General features: G+C 41.6%; 1 protein-coding gene across 2 annotated transcripts in view; it reads right to left on the bottom strand.

Moving 5' to 3' along the window:
* The window catches only part of FGF14 (fibroblast growth factor 14), a 603006-nt gene that overhangs the window by 527920 nt on the left and 54898 nt on the right, over positions 1-20188 (bottom strand). Inside the window, exon 1 of one of the 2 annotated variants that reach the window (XM_043477364.1) lies at positions 6056-6082. The exons of the other annotated variant lie outside the window; for it this stretch is intronic. The gene's annotated coding sequence lies outside the window, so the exon portion shown is untranslated. Of the gene's footprint in view, positions 1-6055; positions 6083-20188 lie in introns of those variants that run through there. 2 annotated transcript variants of the gene reach the window in all.

Here is a 20188-nt window from a genome sequence, read left to right as displayed (position 1 = left end):
ATCTCTACCTCTTCCCAGCTTACCTTCAAACGGAAAAAAGAAAAAGAAAGAAAAGAAGGAAAGGAAATAAAATTCACTGTGTGATACTAAAAACAACAAAATAAAAACTAGAGAAATGTTCTCTTTTGACCTCTCCAGCCCTTGCTTTTCTCAAAAATTGATCCTTATGCCAGCATTTCTTAAACTGGCAAATAGCACAAAGGAGAAATAGAAGGTCTGTGGTTTCTGTTTATAACATAAATTTGGTTAGCATTGATTCCAATGATTTTTCTTCCTTCTTCTGCCCAAGTGTAAGATTAAAAAAAGTTCCTGCAATGTCAATTTATGAGTTATTGTAATTGTAATTAATACTGCATTAGCATTTGACACACTTCAGTATATAACAAATACTGAGAAAAAATTGCTACATGTTGGTTTGAGAACTTTTAAGCTGCATTAGTCACAAATTTCTCTAAGAATACTTGTAATTCTGAGTCTTCAAATGAAGGCAGGATCACATGTACCTATGGTCTTATAGACCACTTTTTCTGTAGCTCCTTAACCTGCTCCTTTTTATTTTGCTTCCTGCTTTATCATCAATGAAGCAATCTAACTGAGTACCATTAAAGAGTCTGATTCATAATTTTCTTTTGAGCTATCTAACAAAAACACACAAAAACCTGATGATATTCAAAAGGTATTGATATGGCATTGATAAGAACAAAACCCTATCTCTGAGTCAGATTGAAATCATATTATTTATATAGCAATCCAGATTAAATTTAGCAAAAATGTTTTCTTTTAAAAAAACTTTACTGGCTCCTTTGTGAATATAAGCTATAAAGTCTTACCACACTCCCCTTGATTCTCTTTACCCTTTGAGAATTTAAAAAGATATGTGACCTACAATAACCAATAATCAATCATCGAGGGAGAAAAGATTGGAGTAAAATTAACTTCCTAGTAGCAATAAAATATATTACCTGTTGACGTTGTTGTTCAAATTGCTAAGTCATGTCTGACTTTTTGTGACCCCATGGACTGCAGCACGCCAGGCTTCCCTGTCCTCCACTATCTCCCAGAGTTTGCTCAATGTCCATTGCGTCAGTGATGCCATCCAACCATCTCAGCCTCTGTCTCCCCCTTCTCCTCTTGTTCTCAATCTTTCCCAGCATCATATTATCTGGGGGGTGGGGGATTTAAATCCAGGTTCTGAGTTTCATTTGCTGCTCTCCAGTTTGTTACATACGACAATTAAGGAAACAAATTTAGTCCAGACCAGTGATTATTTCACTGCAGCTAAAGTACTGCTCAAGGAAACCTAAGAGTTATGTAGCCGAGGACTGGCCAAGGGTCCCCGTGTGCAGCATGTGTGTGCGTGTTCTGAGCCTGTGCTGCCGTTTGTGAGCACATGCACGTGTTTAGAGGCATTACCACGTTCACCTCGGCTGAAGTTATGGGGGAAGACAGAAAGACGTCATGGAGAGATATGACAGTAATTTTGTACCCAAGGACGGTAATCACGGCCATGAAGCTCGGCGTGCCTATTACGTGATCCCATTCTATGATCAAGTGGAAAGGAGGGGCTGCAGACTCAGAAGAACGGAGGGAGAGTTGAGCTCTCTCTTGCCCAATACACACACTTACAAGAGCCTGCTGGTGTCCGTGAGAGCTTGGCCCTGCCCGGGTCCAAAGTCCAGCTCCACCATTCACAACAAACACCAAACCATACAGATGAGATGTCTTCCCTTGTGGCAGTGCAGTCAGACCCTGGCTGCAAAGCCTTTACATTCAGACTGCAACAGAGCGACCCTCAGTGAATGTTGGTTACCAGGGTTTTTGTTATTATTGGGCACCAGCTAGCACATGAGGCACTGATAGTTATGAAACCAACTGCAAAAAAAAAAAAAAAAACAGTTACAGACCCTGTTTACTTGGAAGGAAACTGAGGTTAAAAGAGGTGAAGTCTCTTGCCCATTTACAGTTCTTTCTTTCCTTTATTAAAGACAGACATTACACTTTCATATGAGAAACTCTGTGTTCTAAGGCACATTACAAATATTAGCACATTTAATTAGTTCATTAAAACTCACAGTTTTTTCCCACATTCTCTACTAACCATTAACTGGTATCTGTTGTTATTTCTGCTAATAATTTTAGAAACATTAAAGGCAAATTTTTTAAAACTTTGCTGTGATTCTCAATTCAATATCATAAACACACACAGCACAGTCGTATTTTTTTAAGAAAGGAAGGTATTTTTGAAATCATAGTACATCAAAGAGAAAATGCTCAAAGGAAATGAAAGGAACCTAAAGAGATGGGGCAAGATTTCCACAAACAGCTCTCAAATATCACCCCACAGAAACAAAGAAGAGAGGATGCAAAGCAAACATGAAAAGATTGGACTGGTTTTTTAATTATACCTGGCATTACTCTTTTTCCCAAAGAATTTTAAAAAGGAGTGGAGAGTATTCAAGCAGATTAAGGCTATCAGCAAAAGGAAAAGGAAGCTTTTAGAAAAATGCTACTATGAGATTATCTTTCTCTTTTGTTCACTGGAAAGAATAGCCACATCCTTCCAACAGCACCATGGGCCATTCCCAGAAGGACCATTCCCTCTGATGAGTACCTCCCTCCGGTCTTGTCTCCCTCACATCCCATCATGTTCCTAACACTCTGCCCTCTGGCCACCTTGGTATGATCTAAACGTGCAGTAGACATTCCCGGGCCTTTCCCTCCGCCTGGAACTCTGTTTTTCCAGGCAGCGTCATGGTTAATGCCCTCAACTCCTTGAAGAGACCTGCACTTACCTTGCTATTTAAAATTCAAATTTGCAACCTCACCCAACAGCAGCATTCCTAATCCTACCTACCTGATAGCATTGTTTTATAATGCTACCATCCTCTATCACCCCATATACCACCACGTTGGCTTTTTATTTTGTCCAGTCCCTTGGTCACCCTCTACCTCTTCAATGGAATATAAGCTCAATGAAGGCATAGATTTTGTTTTGTTTTGTTTTTATCCATTTTTTCACTGATACACCCTGAGAGTATATAAACTGTGCCTGATACAAACAAAAAGTGTTTGTTCAATAAACTTAAAATGTGATTTTTCTTCTCACACTTGTTCTGATGGACGCATGCATGCTCAGTTGTTTTAGTCCTATCCGACTCTTTGAGACCCCATGGACTGTAGCGCGCTGGGCTCCTCTGTTCACGAGGATTCTCCAGGCAAGAATAATGGAGTGGGTTGCCATGCCCTCCTCCAGGGGATCTTCCCCACCCAGGGGTCGAACACGCGTCTCTTGCGTCTCCTGCACAGCCAGGCAGGTTCTTTACCACTAGTGCCACCTGGGAAGCCCATCCAACAGACACAGTTTGTTTCTGATGCTTAAAAACAAACATTTCAGTCCCTGTGCATATGACTGAGTGTTCTTGAGAGAAAAGGAGAACTTATACTCCCTATCATTTATGGAGTTGAAATGTGAGATGAATCATAATCATTCTGATGTTAATTCAAGTTTTAAATCACAACCTCAAATAACAAACTAATCGCAAAATGTAAAGAATAAGCCCCCCAAGTCTAAGAACAATCACTAAATATCAAATGCAAACGAGAGAAAATAAATTTCTCTGCTGAAAACACGGCAGTCAGTTTTTTTTTTCCCCCCCCAAAATGTCGTTTAATAATGCCAGATCAAACTGCTGATATAATCAGGCCAAACTTAGTAGAGAATTATCCTATAATCTAAGTTCAATTTAAATAAGTCAAAACCAGAAGAAGAAGGCTGACTCCCTTCTTATGATCTCCTTAGCCTTGTGAATTATGTTCTGGAGACAAATTAATGCCTAGTAAACAGACAGTGGACGGCATATTTAGCACCGTTTGGTCAACACGCACCAGAGAAAAAAGCGCTCATCTATTATCACGTCGCTTAGGAAATAGGGTGGGGGTGACAGGAGGGACAGGCATACAAGAAAACGGCTCAAAATGAGTATAAAGCCTTTTAAAATCTGATATCTTAAATCCTACATTTTAAAATAAATTTAAAAGGGAAAAAAAAAAAAGACTCCCAAAAACGCATGTGAGGAAATGAATGTTCCAGTGTCCTGGAGCTTGTGGCTGAAAAAGAAGGTCCATAAAAGACCAAAATAGATAAACGATTGAAAATGAACAGAACAAAAAGTCAAGGCAATAGTCCCAGTTATTCCTCTGCAGAAGGCAGACTTACAGAGAAGGTTCTGTCCAGCTCATGTGTGAGACCGGAATAACAGTTCAGTCTAGTACAGGAGAAACCCAGCAAAATTCCAGAAGTTCAAATTTGGGGAAAAAAAAAAAAGTTAAATGAATAATTAGCTTCCAGCAACTGGGCTTATATCTCCAGGTTTTTCATCTAAATAAAATGGAAGAACATCAGGTTATCACATGCCACCTAGGAATGGCTCTCTGATCCTCCAAAATTGCATGAAATATCATACCTATTTCTTTGCTGTCAGTATCATTAATGATAATTTTTAAAAAATCATACATGCAGTCCCTCACATTTGGCTGCCCTATGATACATCTGTTAGGATCCAAAGGTACAGACTATTTGGGAGGAGCAAGGCGGGGGGGGGGGGTGGGGGGGGGGGAGAGGAACCAGCACAGAACAACAGGAAATCACTTAAAAATCACCAATGATAATTATGGTTATCTCATATGAGCTCTTGTCTCAATCTCTAATGCAGAGCAAAGTAGCCATTAAATGACTGAAAGGTGCCTATAACTCCAGATAATTCTTTTAATTCAAATAAATACATTCAGGTGGCCAAATCACTTCCGTAAATCTGTTTTATCTGATAGAAAAAAAACTGTTTTAATAGCCTCAAAACATAAGAGATACAGATTGGACTAATTTCTTAAAAAAAAAAAAAAAACCAAAAAGCTTCATAAGCAAAAGACAGCATTAAGGGAAATGGAAAGATCAACAGAAAGACTTAGAGCAAATACTAGAATACAACCTAAGAATCTGTGACCCAGGAGAACTCCTCTTCTCCTTCCTGGGGAAAATAGGAAGAAAGAGGGCTGTATTTCATGAGTTTTTGTATTTCTATTGTCTCCAATCAGAGCACAGACGGTCTCCTCGCCCTTCTCCCGTCTGAGTTTCAAGGCAATGAAGTCCAACTGTTTCACTTTGTCCTTGAGTTTTAACATAAACAAGCAATGCTTACAACTAATTCAAGTCAATCATCTGGAAGGCTAAAGTCTTCCATAAGTGCATGTATTATTTATCCACCTACCCATTCAATTATTGATCAAAGATATTTGAGCACATACTATATAAAAACATTGTGCTAAGAACTATATAACTTCCCAGAAATCAAGTTCTTGGCAGGGGGACTGTAAGATTCTGTTAACAATCTGATGCAAATGGGTGAAACTTGTCCTCTAGATAGAATGTTCTGTCATCTACATTTCTAGGATAACTGACATTTAAACATGTCCCTATCTCCTCCGTCTCCCCATATATACGTTAGTTTTCTCTTGCAACCTGTCAGTACACTTGTCCAAACTCCTCAAAGAAAGGACTCTCTCCATCCACGGACCTCCCACCTCCCCCCTCACTCGAAGCACAAACAGCAGTGTCTGGCGCATGGTGGAAATAGGATGCAGGAGCCGTGGCATAGATGGCTAAAGGGGGAAAATCTGTGGTTCCACGGCTGAGTGTTCTCACAGATGAAGAAAATGAGTTCCTCAACATAAATATCTAGTAGAAAACAAGCCTGTGCCCTAACACTGCTCATGTTCTAGGAATCAGAAGAGCCTTCCAGACATCCTGGTGCTCAAGGTGAAACTTACTCTCTACATTGTCGTTTGCAGGAAGAGGAGGATCCCAAGACCCCCATATGCTCTTGATCAACCTCCCTTTCTCCTCTCTCTGCCCAGCCACCAGCAGGGCTCACTTGATTTGCACTTTTAAGTAGCCTAGGCACTCTGGTTCATTCCTCCTCTCTCTGTCTGCCATCCAGTCCAGCTCCCGACATCCTCTTCGCTGGCCCTGAGCCCCACGCCCAATGCTTCGAGTTCTTACCCTGTGTCCACCACAGCTCAGCTCCACCAGCACAGGTCTGCCTTGCCCCGTCCCCTCTGACTCCCTCCTTCAGCTTCTTGCCAAGACACGGCTCTCCCCCGAGAATAAGCTTCTTCTCAGCCCTGTGAGAGGAGGCTGCCTTCTCTTCCACACCACCAGGGTGATGCAATTTTGGTGTCAATTGCATTGACACCAGGTGATCCCCCCTGCCCTCCCCGCTCCCGAAAGACCCATGGCCCCTCCATCCCACTGGCAAGCAGTGCTTACTCTGAGCAGGCTCTTCCCCCTTCAAACCCATCCATGACCTCCTCCTTCCTGCAGCCACTGCTGACCTCTGGCCGTGACCACTCCCCTGCCGGAGTGCGTTAATTTCAGCTCATCACCCATCTCTAGGAGAACCCCAAAAGGATGCTTGATGGTTTCCTTTTCCAGTTAACCATGATCGTTCAGGTCCTGCCCCTTCCTTCCGACGGTCTAGTCCTCTGCCCCACCTCAGCTGCTCAGACCTGTGGTTGTAACCACGAACACTTCATGGGCCAGAGGAGCTCGCTACCAAGCACTGCACTGTCAGACCTGCGCCCCTGTTTCCACTTCAGTCTCTTGCTCTTGGACCCTTCCAGGGCTCATATCCATGGATCTCATCACGTGTCCATGTTCCTCAACCTCCATGGCCTCACTTCCTACCTTCCCAGTTTAAATTTCAGTTATTATTTCCTCATCACACTCTTCTGTAAAACCCTTTCCACCTCTTCTGTGCATCCTGACCTGGTTTGGGAAGCATGCTCGCTCATCAGAAACTGAACCCACAGTCACATCGAAGGTTCTCACTTTGAACACATGGCCACTAACCCCAAGTGGACCCTTAATGCTGGCAGACCATGAAACTGCGCAGATATGTTCCAGCCATTCTGTTACTCTTCCAGTGGGAAATTCTGCACTGTTCCTTCCTCAGATTTCCAACACAGCCTCCCCTCATCTGCTCCTTCAGCCCGAGATCTGATTTTGCTTTATCAATGAGAAAATAGGAGCAATCTGAAGAGGACGCCCTCAACTCCCTCAAGTTCGTCTCCTCACCCACCAGCACTGTGCACCTTCCCTCTGCTGTCTCTCCTACCTTTATGAACCAGTTTCCGTGCCCAGAAGATCCAGCCCTCCACTCCTGCACTGGGTCCCCTCCATCTCACCTGCTCTGGAATATTCTGGTACAACTCTCACATCTCTCTAATGCATCATCGATCAATTTTCCTTCCCCACTAGACCCTTTGCATTTAGCACATGACCATGAAATGAAACCTTGGACCTTTAAAAACTAAAAGATCCCATACTCTCTGATCCAGGACCAGTTTTTGATACATGACTTCACAAAGTTGTCTTTATTCTTTCTCTCTCCAGCTCCTGTCTCTCTTCCCAGTTTCTCTTGAGCCCTTTCCAATATGTTTCAATCTCACTGCAATTATGCATTTTGCTCATGACTTTGTTTCAGTGTGACCTTCTCAGCAAGGCCTCCCTGACCACCTTACTCAAAGCTGCAAGTCCAGCACCCTCACTCAGCTCTCCCTTCTCCTTTCTCTGCTTTATTGTTCTCCAGAGCTCCCATTGCTGTCTGACATCCTATACATTTTACCCATTTCTTCACTTACCTTCTTGCCTGTAAGAATGACATTTGCATGAGATCAGGATTATTTGTCTATTTTACGTTCTCCTGGCATCTAAAAGAGTAATATGCCAATTTAAAAAAAAAAAAAAACGTGGTCAATGATTGAGTGGTTTGGGGAGAACCGTAGTATAGTGATTAAGAGTAAGGCTTTGGAATCAGACAGTCATCCACTGGCATGGGCAGTAAGAAAATGCTACTTGTGAAAAGAAAAGTAATTTCCCTTGAGCAAATCCTCCATAGCAGAGACAGGCAGGCAGCATCACGGAAGAGAAAGGGCACAGAAATAGCAACCAGCGCAGCACCCAGCACCAGACATCTTTGTGCAAGCACTGAATTATGAGAGAGATGAGTTACTCCACCTCCTTGGTCTCATTTTTCTCATCTTCATACTCACATCACAGTCAATAGTTTCCACTAATCTGAGGGCTTGTTAGGTGGTTGACTGTAAGTTGGAAGGGTAGGGAAAAGAAGAGAAGCGTTTAAGTTTTAAGTGTTTTTGTGCTAAGACTCATGGTGCTTCCCTGGAACACAGGGGCCTGGAGGTAACATTCTATTTCATACATTTGAACACGAGGGTAAGAATGAACTAATCAATAGCTGACTGCCCACTTCCCCAGAGAAAATGCATAAGTGAAGCAACTGAAGTAAAACAGTCATTATTATAAGATGTCATTATATGTTAATATTTTGAAATATATCTTTAAGATAAAATTTTTAATTATCACAGATTTTATTGACTCCACATGTGTATGAAACATTAAAGAGAATCCAAAAATGCAAAATAATGAGGATCCCTTCTGCCACATTTGTAAAGCTGAGGGAAGATTTCACTTTCCCAGAATTTAAGGCTGCAATCCATGACTTCTCCAGAGAGAGCTTTACCAATATCTTTTTTAAAAAACTCAACTGCTTTGCATCCTGTCCTCAAATACATCATCCACAGAGGATGACTAACTTGCAGCAGACCTGTCTCCTCTCGAGGGCTGGTTGAAACGTTGCCATCCTTCCTGACAGTTCTAAGTATTTCGGTCATTAATAATTTTTATATCTGTCTTCACATTTATAAGGAACCCCCTCCAAAGCCTTGCAAGTTGGAAAGCTTTATTTTGCATATATATATTTTAAGCATCAGTGAAGAGACATGATAAGTGCTATTTTTCAAGAAATAGCTCAGTTAGAAGCCAAATCAGAAAGAAGACCAGAAGTTCCACTTTTAATGGTCTGACCTGTCTCATAATGCTTCGAGCTAACTAGTGACACAACTTAAAGCAGATCACAAAGTAAAGGTCTTATGAAGCTATTTCTATTTATGGTATTTCTAGAAACATTACCAGTTCTATGTGTCAAGCTATGTAAAACTTGGGAACAAGATTATCATACCACACTAAGTAAGTTGGGATATCCAACATGCCACCCACAGGCCAGATGAAGCTTTCAAAATTGAAAAGCCTCATATATATATGTATAATATATATATATGATTCATTCCCAAAAGTAATGCTTCCCTTCTACTTTAAGCCAACATAGCTCTCACATATGTGCATATGTGAAATGTTTATTGTTTGAAAACACATCAACGTCCATGATTTACAACTAGAAAATCAGTTTGCATTTGGGAGAATGTGATTCATAGGTTTACAAGCAAGGTGAGGGAGGGGGTGTATCTTTTCCAAATAAAGGGAAACTGGGTCATAACACGGTCTAATACAAGGTCAACTTGTTAGTATACTAATGATTAGCAATTACTCATACCTTGATATTTTAAATCTTAAAAAATAAAGATTCTACACTCCCCTGATCCAGGGCCAAATTTTTCTGTGATGTGTGACTCCAAAATGTTGGCTGGCTCAGGGTCCACTTGTTAATACTGAAGAATAAACTAGAGTTAAAGCTTGTGGCATTGGTCTTACTTAAACCGAGTCTCTTCTCAGACAGTGTCCTTGGGACTCAGCGAGGTGTCAGAAATATTCATGTGACCTAAGACGAGGCCCCTCAGCTTTCAGTACAGTGGGAACACAAAGGCTCTGCCAGAGATATTCAGCATGATTCCTGTTTGTGATTTCCTGTGTCCTGAGGATGGGAGATGTAAACAGTTACCAACCAGTTACCAAAAATACTGGTCACAAAGGACGCACAGCGTCTGGGAGTGAATAAACAATGCTCCTTCCAAACCTGCTGCCATCCATTTGGTGCCAACTTTTGGTTCTGACAAAAAAAACTCCCTTCAGAGGCACAAGTTGGCCATTTGTTTTGCTCATCTCTGGTGTGTGAAGGGCTCTTTCTATCAGAGAGATTCACCCATAGCCACCACAGGATGTTTCTCATTCTGATGACTGAAAGGTACATGCCGGGTCTGGGGGAGGGAGCCATTGATTTATTTTCACCACTTTTCTCTGGCTGACAGCGATTTAAGAGAGAAGGAACAAGCCAGATCACTCATCTGCCTGCTTGGCATGCCTGGTAGTCATGGGAGCCCAGATCGAGGCCATCTGTTCAGGTCCCAGCCTCTCCAAACACACACAGAAAGAGGATGTCTAAAGGGGTGTGCTCCCACCCTGCTCTGGAGGATCACGAGGTAGACCAGAAGACCCAGTCAAAGCTGCCCACCCCTTCTGCTGGATTTGGGCCAATACAGTTATTTCTAAGTCAATTGGCCTAAATGAATGTTAAGTTGATTTGAACATCCCTGGCTCAGTCCTATCTCCCAGGCATGTAGGCAGGTAGACCCAGTGAAGCGACAGAAACGCGTGCTGCACACAACCTACAAAATGAAACCCGCCTCAGAGGACACCCTGCTCGGTGCCTGCCCGATGGTGCGTTACTGCACAGCGCTCAGATGCCCCAGATGACTGCAGCCAGGAAGGCTGTCTGCAGCAAAGCATACAGATGATGGCCACTCTTCAGAAACAGCAGAGTCATGGAGCTCTGCTCAGTGAAACAAAACCAAATGAGATGTCCTCTCTTGCTTCAACATAGCCCTGTTGCGCCAAGATTCCTGATCTATTATGAAGAACTGCCAATCAACACAGATGCAGTTCGGAGAAAAGAATGCATTAGTATAAGGTTTCCGTGATTAGAATTCTAACCCACGTTTCACATATGTTATAAACCCTATTGGAAATAATTTAGTTTTCTGAGACATTTTGAATTTTGCTTTTTGTACTCTAAAAGGTGTTATGCATTTCAGCTATCATTGAGGTAATCATGTGAAGGCTGTCCCAGATTTTCCAAAAGAATCCACTATGATAACAAAGAAAATTCTGGGATCTAGGGCCATTTTGGCAATTGCATTGGTGACACTTCTACCCCCAAGAAAGCACCCACTTTCAACCCATACTGACATCAAGGTTACTAGGGGGCACTCTGTCTGACTAGAAGCCACAATGTTAGACGCATGTCCTTTTTCTCCTCTGCAGCCGCTTTCACCTCTAAACCTACCTTCCCACCAACACTCATCAACAACCATTCCTTCAGGGGCCTTCCCGTATCTCAACACAAGAAAGTAATTCGTGACCACATATCAATGTTTTAGGTTTCTCAATTTATATCCCCGCATTTCCAGTTAGGCTCCTGGTTTTACACAGCCCCATCTTGGAAATAACTGGAGAGAGGACAAACAACATCATCATAGATATGCTAAAGTACCATAATGGTAGAATTCATTTCATTATTCTTACTTTGTTGGATGCTCCCTGCTGAAATTTGTGCTGGTTAGATTTTGGACCTTGTGGACTTTCTAAATTACTTTTAGTTGTGCTATCTCTCTATCTATATAGCAATCTATTCCATGCATAATGTAAGTCCTCTCAAAAAGGCCAATCTTTTTTTATGATTTAGTAATTTTAGCAGACATACACCAAACCCAGTTCCAATCAAGAAATGAGATAGAGCCAAAAATGTTAGTAGAAATAAGGAAGGTACCTACCAAAGGAGGATACCAGTGAGATGCACTTCAGTTTGCCCTTCAGAATCCGAGAAAGCTCAGGAGTTGGAAGTAGGGGTAGAATGTAAGGGAAGAGTATATTGGACTAAGAAGCTTGAAAATATTAATAAGAGCCTATTTTGAAAGCCTAGAAAGAGTACTAATTTTCCAGGATCCCCATCTCTAATGCACTTATTATGAGATTACTCATCCCATTTCCCATAGGAGTGTTGAGAAGTATTCTACAGAGAAATTGAGCCTGATACTATCAAGACCCATCCCTCCTTTCCACCCAGCTCTAGGTGTCAACAGCCAGGCTTATGCTTCTTTCAGAGGAGCCTGGAGGATCTTGCTCTAGAGAAATGGGAAAAATGTATTCAGACTGACTCCTAGGGATCTCCAACCAAGATGATCTGGCTGGTCACAGAAGAGTGAAGAGTGAACGAACCCAACTTTCTCACAAAGCTTCTCATTGGTGGTTCAGCATGAAGATGGGTAGAAAAGCAAGAATTACCAAATCTTTGAAAAAAGCCTCCAACTGAAAGACAGAGAATGAAACAGGGGAGGAAAGAAAAGAAACAAAAGTGAAAACTTCAAATAATTGACAATAACAGCATCATAGATAAAAGACATTGCATCCATGAATTAATAACAAAATGTCATACAAAGGATAATAAAAATATAAAAAAAAAAGAGTTCTCTGAAATTAAAAGTATGAAAGTAAAAATTATTTAAATCTAATAAGAGAATAGGAAGATGAAAGCAAGGAAATAAGTTCCAAAGAGGAACAAAATGTCAAAGAAAGGGAAATAAACAACAAAAGGACTAGTTTAGAAAATCCATGTGGTCCAAAATCTAACTAATAGAAATTTCAGCAGGAAAGATCAGTCTATATAGAAATTATAAAAAATAAAAGAGCATTTCTCAGAACTGACTGATGTGGGTGTCCAAATTGAAAAGTCCTTAAGAATGTCTAGCCGAATCAATAAAGGTCCACCCTATATAATTAGAAATTCTAGGGAATGAAGTGAGAGAGAAGATCACATACAAAGAATTAGGAAAAAGTGGTTATCAGATTCCCATTATTAACACTAGAATCTAGAAAACAAGAGAATGATGCCTTCAAAATTCTAAGAAAAAGTAATTTTCATCTAAAAGTTTAAACCTGGCAAAATGATCTGTTCAGCATGAGGATAAAGACATTTTTAGACAAGTTTTTAATAAACATGCCATGTCACATGTTCCTCCTTTCTCAAGGAATCACCGTAGTTAGGAGTGATATGAGATCTGTGAGAGAGAAGGCCCCACATATAAAGAGGTTGGGGAAATTTCCAAAATGATAGCATGGACTACATAGCTCATAGTAAACAAGGATGAAGAAGGACCACGTCATATGAAGTGTGCTGGGCATCTGTCACAAGTCGTTTTTCATTTTTACTAGTTTGGTAGAAGGAACCGGAGGCGAGAGTGGAGGTTAATGACTCACTGAATAAGGAAGTTGTCTATTTGGGTTTGGATAAAAGGTTAATAGATTTTCAAAGGCACTTTGATAAGTCCAGTTAACTTAAAAAAAAATAAAGTAATGCTTAATATCTTCATATTTTTGGCAGACTTACAAAAATATCAACCAAATTCAGTTCAATTGCAATTCTGCCCAATGAAGTGTGACCCTGAATTTCTTTTCAGTTGTATTGTTTTTACATTAAAATTGCCCCTTACCCTGCCTTTTTTTTTCTTTTTTTTTTTTTTCATTTTGGCAAATCTCTTAGAGGGGAATCATATAGTTTGGAATTGGAAGCGATTGTATTTCACATCAAAAAGTACTTTTGTTTGAGAGAACTAAAAGAAAGAAGCATAATAACAACAGGAAGTTAAAACATCAATTCTTTTTCTAGTTAACATCTAAGATTATGATCAATCCTTTCCCTCTCATACTTAGTAAGTGTTAATAGTTCGGTCGCGTCCGACTCTTTGCGACCCCATGGACTGTAGCCCACCAGGCTCCTCTGTCCATGGAATCTTCCAGGCAAGAATACTAGAGTAGGTTGCCATTCCCTTCTCCAGGGGATCTTCCCAACCCAGGGATCAAACCCAGGTCTCCTGAATTGCGGGCAGATTCTTTACCACTGAGCCACCAGGGAAGGCCCCTGGTGCAAAACACACATACACACACACTCCAAAGAAGAGTGTTAATTAGTCCCAGATGGTCCACAAAATAGGTAAGACTTTTACCATGAATTCTTTGTTATGCATCCCAAGATATCCTTTTAGTTTACAATCAGAGATTCTGTGTTATCTCGTCATTCCTTTTGCATATCGATCATGCTCTCCTAATTCTGAAATAATAACTCACAGCTATGATGAAAAGGAATATGGTAAAGCATCTAACAAACCAACCTTGAAATCAATATATGGATTGAGAAGACAGTAATAAAGATGCAAGGAAAATTCTTACCGTAATAGCTAAAGTTTCTGCAAGAGGAAAAGGCAATCAATTAAATTGCTATGATGAATGTACTTTTGTGGACATTTAGAGTCCTTAATAAATTAGCAACCAGATTTACTCAAAAGAGCAACTCCCTCATATATCTGTAATCATTTAGTCAATTTAGAAGTGTGTATTAATTACCTAATATGTGCTCGGCACTGAATTAGATATTGAGATTTTTTTTAAGTAAAATATAAGCTATTACTTTGCCTTATGTAATTGTTGTAAGAAAACTAAACAAGCAAATAAACATCAAGTAGAAACAACAGGAGTAAAGTTAAATAACCAATGAGAAGCTTGACGGAGGCGGTGCTGTTGGAGCTGCGCTTAGTCACTCAGTCGTGTCCGACTCTTTGTGGCCCCACGGACTGTACCCGACAAGCTCCTCTGTCCATGGGGATTCTCCAGGCAAAAATACTGGAGTGGGTTGCCATGCCCTCCTCCAGGGGATCTTCCCCACCTGGAGGCAAAATTAAGAAAAAGAGGATGGAGGAGAAGAAAGCCTCTCCAAGCCTGGGACTAAAAAAGACTTCTGTTTGGGAGAACTGTCCACCCAAACCATCATAATTAGGGAAACCACTTATCAATTATGAGCAAGCACACAGTAAGTGAATATTAAAAACCACCTTGTCAGGGAGCATTACAGTTTCCATCTTACATGTGGGGATGGGTGTGTGTGTGTGTGTGTGCAGGCTCAGTCACTCAGTCGTGTCCCACTCTTCTGTAACCTTGTGAACTGTAGCCCACCAGGCTCCTTTGTCCAGGAAATTTTCTGGACAAGAATACTGGAGTGCATTGCTATTTCCTTCTCCAGGCGGATCTTCCCTACCCAGGGATAGAACCCACGTCTCCTGCATCTCCTGTGTCTCCTACATTGGCAGGCAGATTCTTTACCACTGAGCAAGCTGGAAAGCCTAAATATGGGGATATTCATCCTCAAAGAGTTTGAGCCCAGTTGCAGGAATTAAGGGGCTTCCCAGGTGACTCAGTGGTAAAGAACACACCTGCCAATGCATGAGACATAAGAGACTCAGTTTCGATCCCTAGGTAGGGAAGATCCCCTGGAGGAGGCCATGGAAACCCACTCCAGTATTCTTGCCTAGAGAATCTCATGGACAGAGGACCCTGGTGGGCTACAGTCCATGGAGTCACAGCTGAGCACCTTAGCACTCAGGCACACAGGAATTAAGAAGTAACTGAGAGGGAAAGCAGCAGGTACCCACCATCCATTTAAAGAGCTGAGTGTCAGACAAGACGAAATGGCGTGGCAGAGTTGAGGCCTTCCAAAGATGCAGACATTAGGAAAGCAAGAGAGATGATTAAGGGGTTGAGTCCCAAGGAAGTAAGATGGGAAATAATCCCCTCCCCCCCAAAAAAGTGGACAGCTTTACAAAGAAGGCTCTTTTTTTCATATGAGACTAGAGAAAAATAAGAGGATCGTTCTTTTATTTAAACAGGAAGATAAAGTATTCCATTGTGAGGAGACAAATTTATTAATATTTTAGAGCTCTTATGTCATTCAAAATGACACAAAGTGGATGTAAAAGATCCATATCCATCTACCCATCCATCATCCATCCAATACACCCATTTACTCCTTCAGTGACCTCCTCAAGGTACAGACTGTGTGTTTAGCACAACTGTGGGCTTTAAAGGATACTGAACAACATGGAGTTCCTTCCTTTAAAGCGCTCCTGATGTTTAATTAAAGGCTGTTCTTCCCCCTCCCCCAGCCCACCCACTGTCCCTGTTAGCAGCTCAAAGCAAGAAGGCTGACAAAGCTGCTATTTGAAATATTTTTATGACTGAAAGGGCTACCTTCCTGCAAGGTTTCCAAGACAGGGCATTTTGTCAAGAACTTTTTATGTTCTCTTACTATGAATAAAAGGCGGAAAGCTGACACAAAGCTCTGGCATTACTTTTCCTTTTTAACTTGAAATTGCAAAATGATTAAAGCCACCTAGCCACAATAGTTGACCTATTAAGGAAGAACGCCTGTCAGGTGCCAGGCAGGGAAGGGTGTGGAGATGTATTTATAAAGGACTCCCCAGACTGCACGCATTTTCCTCGGGGGCTGTTCTCCCTCCCTCACCTCACCTTATTACCTTGCCTGTAGCTTCACGGGGCCACCCGAATTGACCCTGCTCAACATGGAGTCTTGCAAGCCATAGGGAAGTAATAAGTACAGTGGTTAGGAGGAGTTATTATAATTTGAGATCTTCACTCACCAGTCAAAGTTGGCTAATTCAAGTAGAAACTCAGCTTTTTTCTTTTGACTGCACCATGCAGCATATGGTATCTTAGTTCTATGACCAGGGATCGAACCTGTGCCCACTATATCAGAAGGGCAAAGTCTTAACCACTAGACCACCAGGGAAGTTCCACATTTTGTAAATCAGCATTTTGGATACTTCCTCAGTAGCTCAGTGGTAGAGTATCCACCCGCCATGCAGGAGATGCAGGTTCGATCCCTGAGTCAGGAAGATCCCCTGGAGGAGGGCATGGAAACCCAGCCCAGTATTCTTACCTGGAGAACCCGATGGACAGAGGAGCCTGGGGGGCTATAGTCCATGGGGTCACAGAGTCGACCCGACTGAAGCGACTTAGCACGTACCCACGCAGGTTATCACCTAAAAGAACATAGCCACTTTGATAAGGCCAGTACTGACAAAGCAGCTTTGTGCTTCACATGTTGAGGACTAATTATTCATGTGGCAGTCTTCTACAAGGGAACAATGAAAAAATCATTGGAAAGCAAGTTACAGTGTGACTCCCAGCTCCACCCCTGCTACCTCCTGAATATCCTCTACCCGACACTGCCACTGAAATGATGTTCAAATCCATACGCAGGGGAGGCATTTTGGAAATACTTTACATAATAGGGCTTATTGCTTCTCTGAATTTGCCATAAAATCCGAGATAATCACTTCAGATTCTAGACTTCGGCCTTCTCCACTTTAAAAACAAAAGAAGAGCAACAAAATCAATCCAAAGGTCTGTTACTCTATGCAATGGTGTTGTCTTCTTCAGAATTTACTTTTAAGCCTGCAGACAACGGCAGCAACTAATTCTATAACTGTGTGTAATACCCGACATGATCATCTCTGACTTTATAGAATTAAAATAACTCAGACATAACAGCAATCCAGCAGCCAGGATTAGTGACAGCTCAAGGAACAAAATAACATACAAATCACTCTAAGTGTTTAGGAATCTCGCTGAAAATGGTGATGCCTTTCCCATGTTTGCTCTCGAGAAAATCCTAAGCCCATCCAGGAGCACCCGTGGAGGGCAAAATGGATCAATGGGCAGATTTTGGAAGACACATTTCTATGGGGGAGAAAAAAGGTCAAAATTGAGCATTTTGCTGACTCTTCTTGTTTTTGTAGCTTAAAGCATTTCTTCTTGTATGAGTCTAAGTAATTGAGTATATAATTCAAAATTATAAACCAAAGCGACTGATCGCCAATGTTTTACGCTACAACATGAAAACAAAATCAGTAAGTATAATAATAAAGAGCTCAGGAAAACACCCCAAGCTGAAGACCATTTATTTTGAAACTGTTGGCAAAACTCCCACGAAGGATATTGTTTTCAAGAGAGAGCAAGCACGTTCAGGTATGGGTGAATCCATTCATAAATATAGTCAGCCAAGTGCCATGCAGAGATAATAAAAACTTAGAGTCTAAGAGAGAAGGGTAATTGCATACACAAAATGTCAAGAGTGGTGAAAGGAGAGGGGTGTGGAGGTAACTTACAAAGATGCAGAAGTGTGCGCATGCGTGCTAAGTCGCTTCGGTCGTGTCCGACTCTGTGCGACCCACAGACTGTAGCCCCACCCCCGTCAGGCTCCTCTGTCCATGGGATTCTCCAGGCAAGAATACTGGAGTGGGTTGCCATGCCTTCCTCCAGGGGATCTTCCCAACCCAGGGATCGAACTCGCATCTCTTAATGTCTCCTGCGTTGGCAGGCTAGTTACCACTAGCACTACCTGGGAAGCCCTGGGTGAAGAGATATAGGGGTGATCAATTCCCCTGGGGGAATGGACAGAGAGTGTCCATTCCAGGCTGACAGAGACAGTAGCATTATAATTAAAAAAAAATAAAAATGTAGTCGATGGCTGAGGCGTTCTGCCGACTGGGAGTTGTTCCTTAGAGCTCAGGCATGGATTTCAAGGGCAGTTATTTTCGAGACCTGCTTACCGAGGACCTCCTCGGCCAACCTAAAATTCTCCCACTAAAGAGCTTGCAACAGATGAACAGCATAATCAGTTGTGCCTTTAGAAAGATAACTGCGTGAAGAATGCATTGGAGGGGTGTGATATTAGACAGAGTCACATGCCAGAGTGTTGGCTTTCAAACTAAATTTAAGTGACCCCTTTCTGCAAATTCTATGGGTCAAAACTTCTACTAAACATAGCTCTCGTCTTCTCATACTGCCTCTTTAAGAAGCAGGGCAGAATCTAAACACATTTTTAATATCCTGTTAGATTTCCTTAGCTGGAAAAAGAAAAGCTACTTAAGGCTGACATTAAGGTACATTCCTTGAGCGGCTGTCTGAGCACTCTAACCCGATCTTTCTCTGACTGTACTATTGAATGTAACATCATTAAGTTTTGCAGGGAAGAAATTCTAATAACCATATTCTCTACCTTGTGTTTTTCATACTCTGTCACAGAATGAATATGGAGTGGTTTTTAAGCTGATTATATAATTTACAGTGAGATCTGTTTCATTCTTAGTTACCAGGAAAATTATTAAGTTAGCAGCTGCAATCCATTTTTTCTACTTCTGCCAGAAAAGGAGGAATGAGATTCATCACATACAAAATGATCCTCCATGAATAAATTATCCTGTGGTTATATTTTAAAATTCCCTCATACCTATCAAAAACTAAATTAATCAAATCACTTGGATGTCAGGATGTTTTAAAAAGATAGATATTGCCAAAATGCTGCAGTTTTTGGTAAAGATTTCTCCAACCACTTAGGGAACCTGAATGAAAGTAGAACTGCTTCCTTCAAGAACCTTACTAGATCCATTAACTATTGATACATAACATGCTGCTTCTGGATAAAAACTACTCATGGTTTGTCCACTTGGACAAAACACGAATTTGATGTGTAACAATACAAACAGTGGCTATTAATAATCATTTGAAAACTGTATTTTCAAAATTCAAACTAAATTTCTTTCTAAATAGAATATAGACCAAGGGCATTTGTTAACTGATGTGGATATATTTTCACACCCTATTTGGTACAGAAGACCTGTCAGCTTAGCCCACCTGAACAATATTTGAGCCCTCACTGCTTGTCAGCTTCTGAGTGTGCAAAGAACCTATAGTAAAGAAGAGGCATGTGCAGTCATGCTTAGCCGTGTCTGACTCTTTGCAAACCCCATGGACTGTAGCCCACTAGGCTCCTCTGTCCATGGGCTTTCCAGGCAAGAATACTGCAGTGGGTTGCCATTTCCTACTCCAGGGGATCTTCCTGACCCGGGGATCGAACCCCCATCTCCTACGTCTCCTGCACTGGCAGGCAGATTCTTTCCCATGGAGCCACGTCAGGAGTGCCCCCTGCCATGAAGTACACCTAAAATGAGCATACTGGAAGATCCAGAGAGACAGAACTATCAACTCACGATGACTTACTGGGGTCAGCTAGTCAGTAGAATCAGGCCCAGGAGACCAGATGGTGCTAGAGGTCAACCTTGACCCCGAACTGGAGTTAAGAGTGAAGGTAGCAGAATATGCCATCCCAAAACATGCTGCTTTCGGTTATCATTTTGAACTTATAGGCAGCAAATGCAGAGAGATGTTTTCTCTGAACTCCCCTTATCTGATTCAGCTTCAAGACAGATTTTTCAAAAGGAACTTGGAACTCCCCCCCGGAGTTCCACCAACCAGAGAGGGCTGGCCCTTCCCACGGAAGAGAAGACCAGAGGTCAACACCACACTCAACCAAACTCTGTCACCCATTTGCTCCTCCATAGATTCTTCTTAGGACCTATTTGTCTTTCCTAAAACTCATTTAATCTCTCCTCAAAGGCCTACATCCCTTCTTCC

This window comes from Cervus canadensis, chromosome 9 (genome assembly GCF_019320065.1).
Source record: "Cervus canadensis isolate Bull #8, Minnesota chromosome 9, ASM1932006v1, whole genome shotgun sequence".
Classification (NCBI taxonomy): Eukaryota; Metazoa; Chordata; class Mammalia; order Artiodactyla; family Cervidae; genus Cervus; species Cervus canadensis.
Note: the sequence above shows the minus strand (reverse complement) of the source record. Positions and strands in the feature narration are given on the sequence as shown.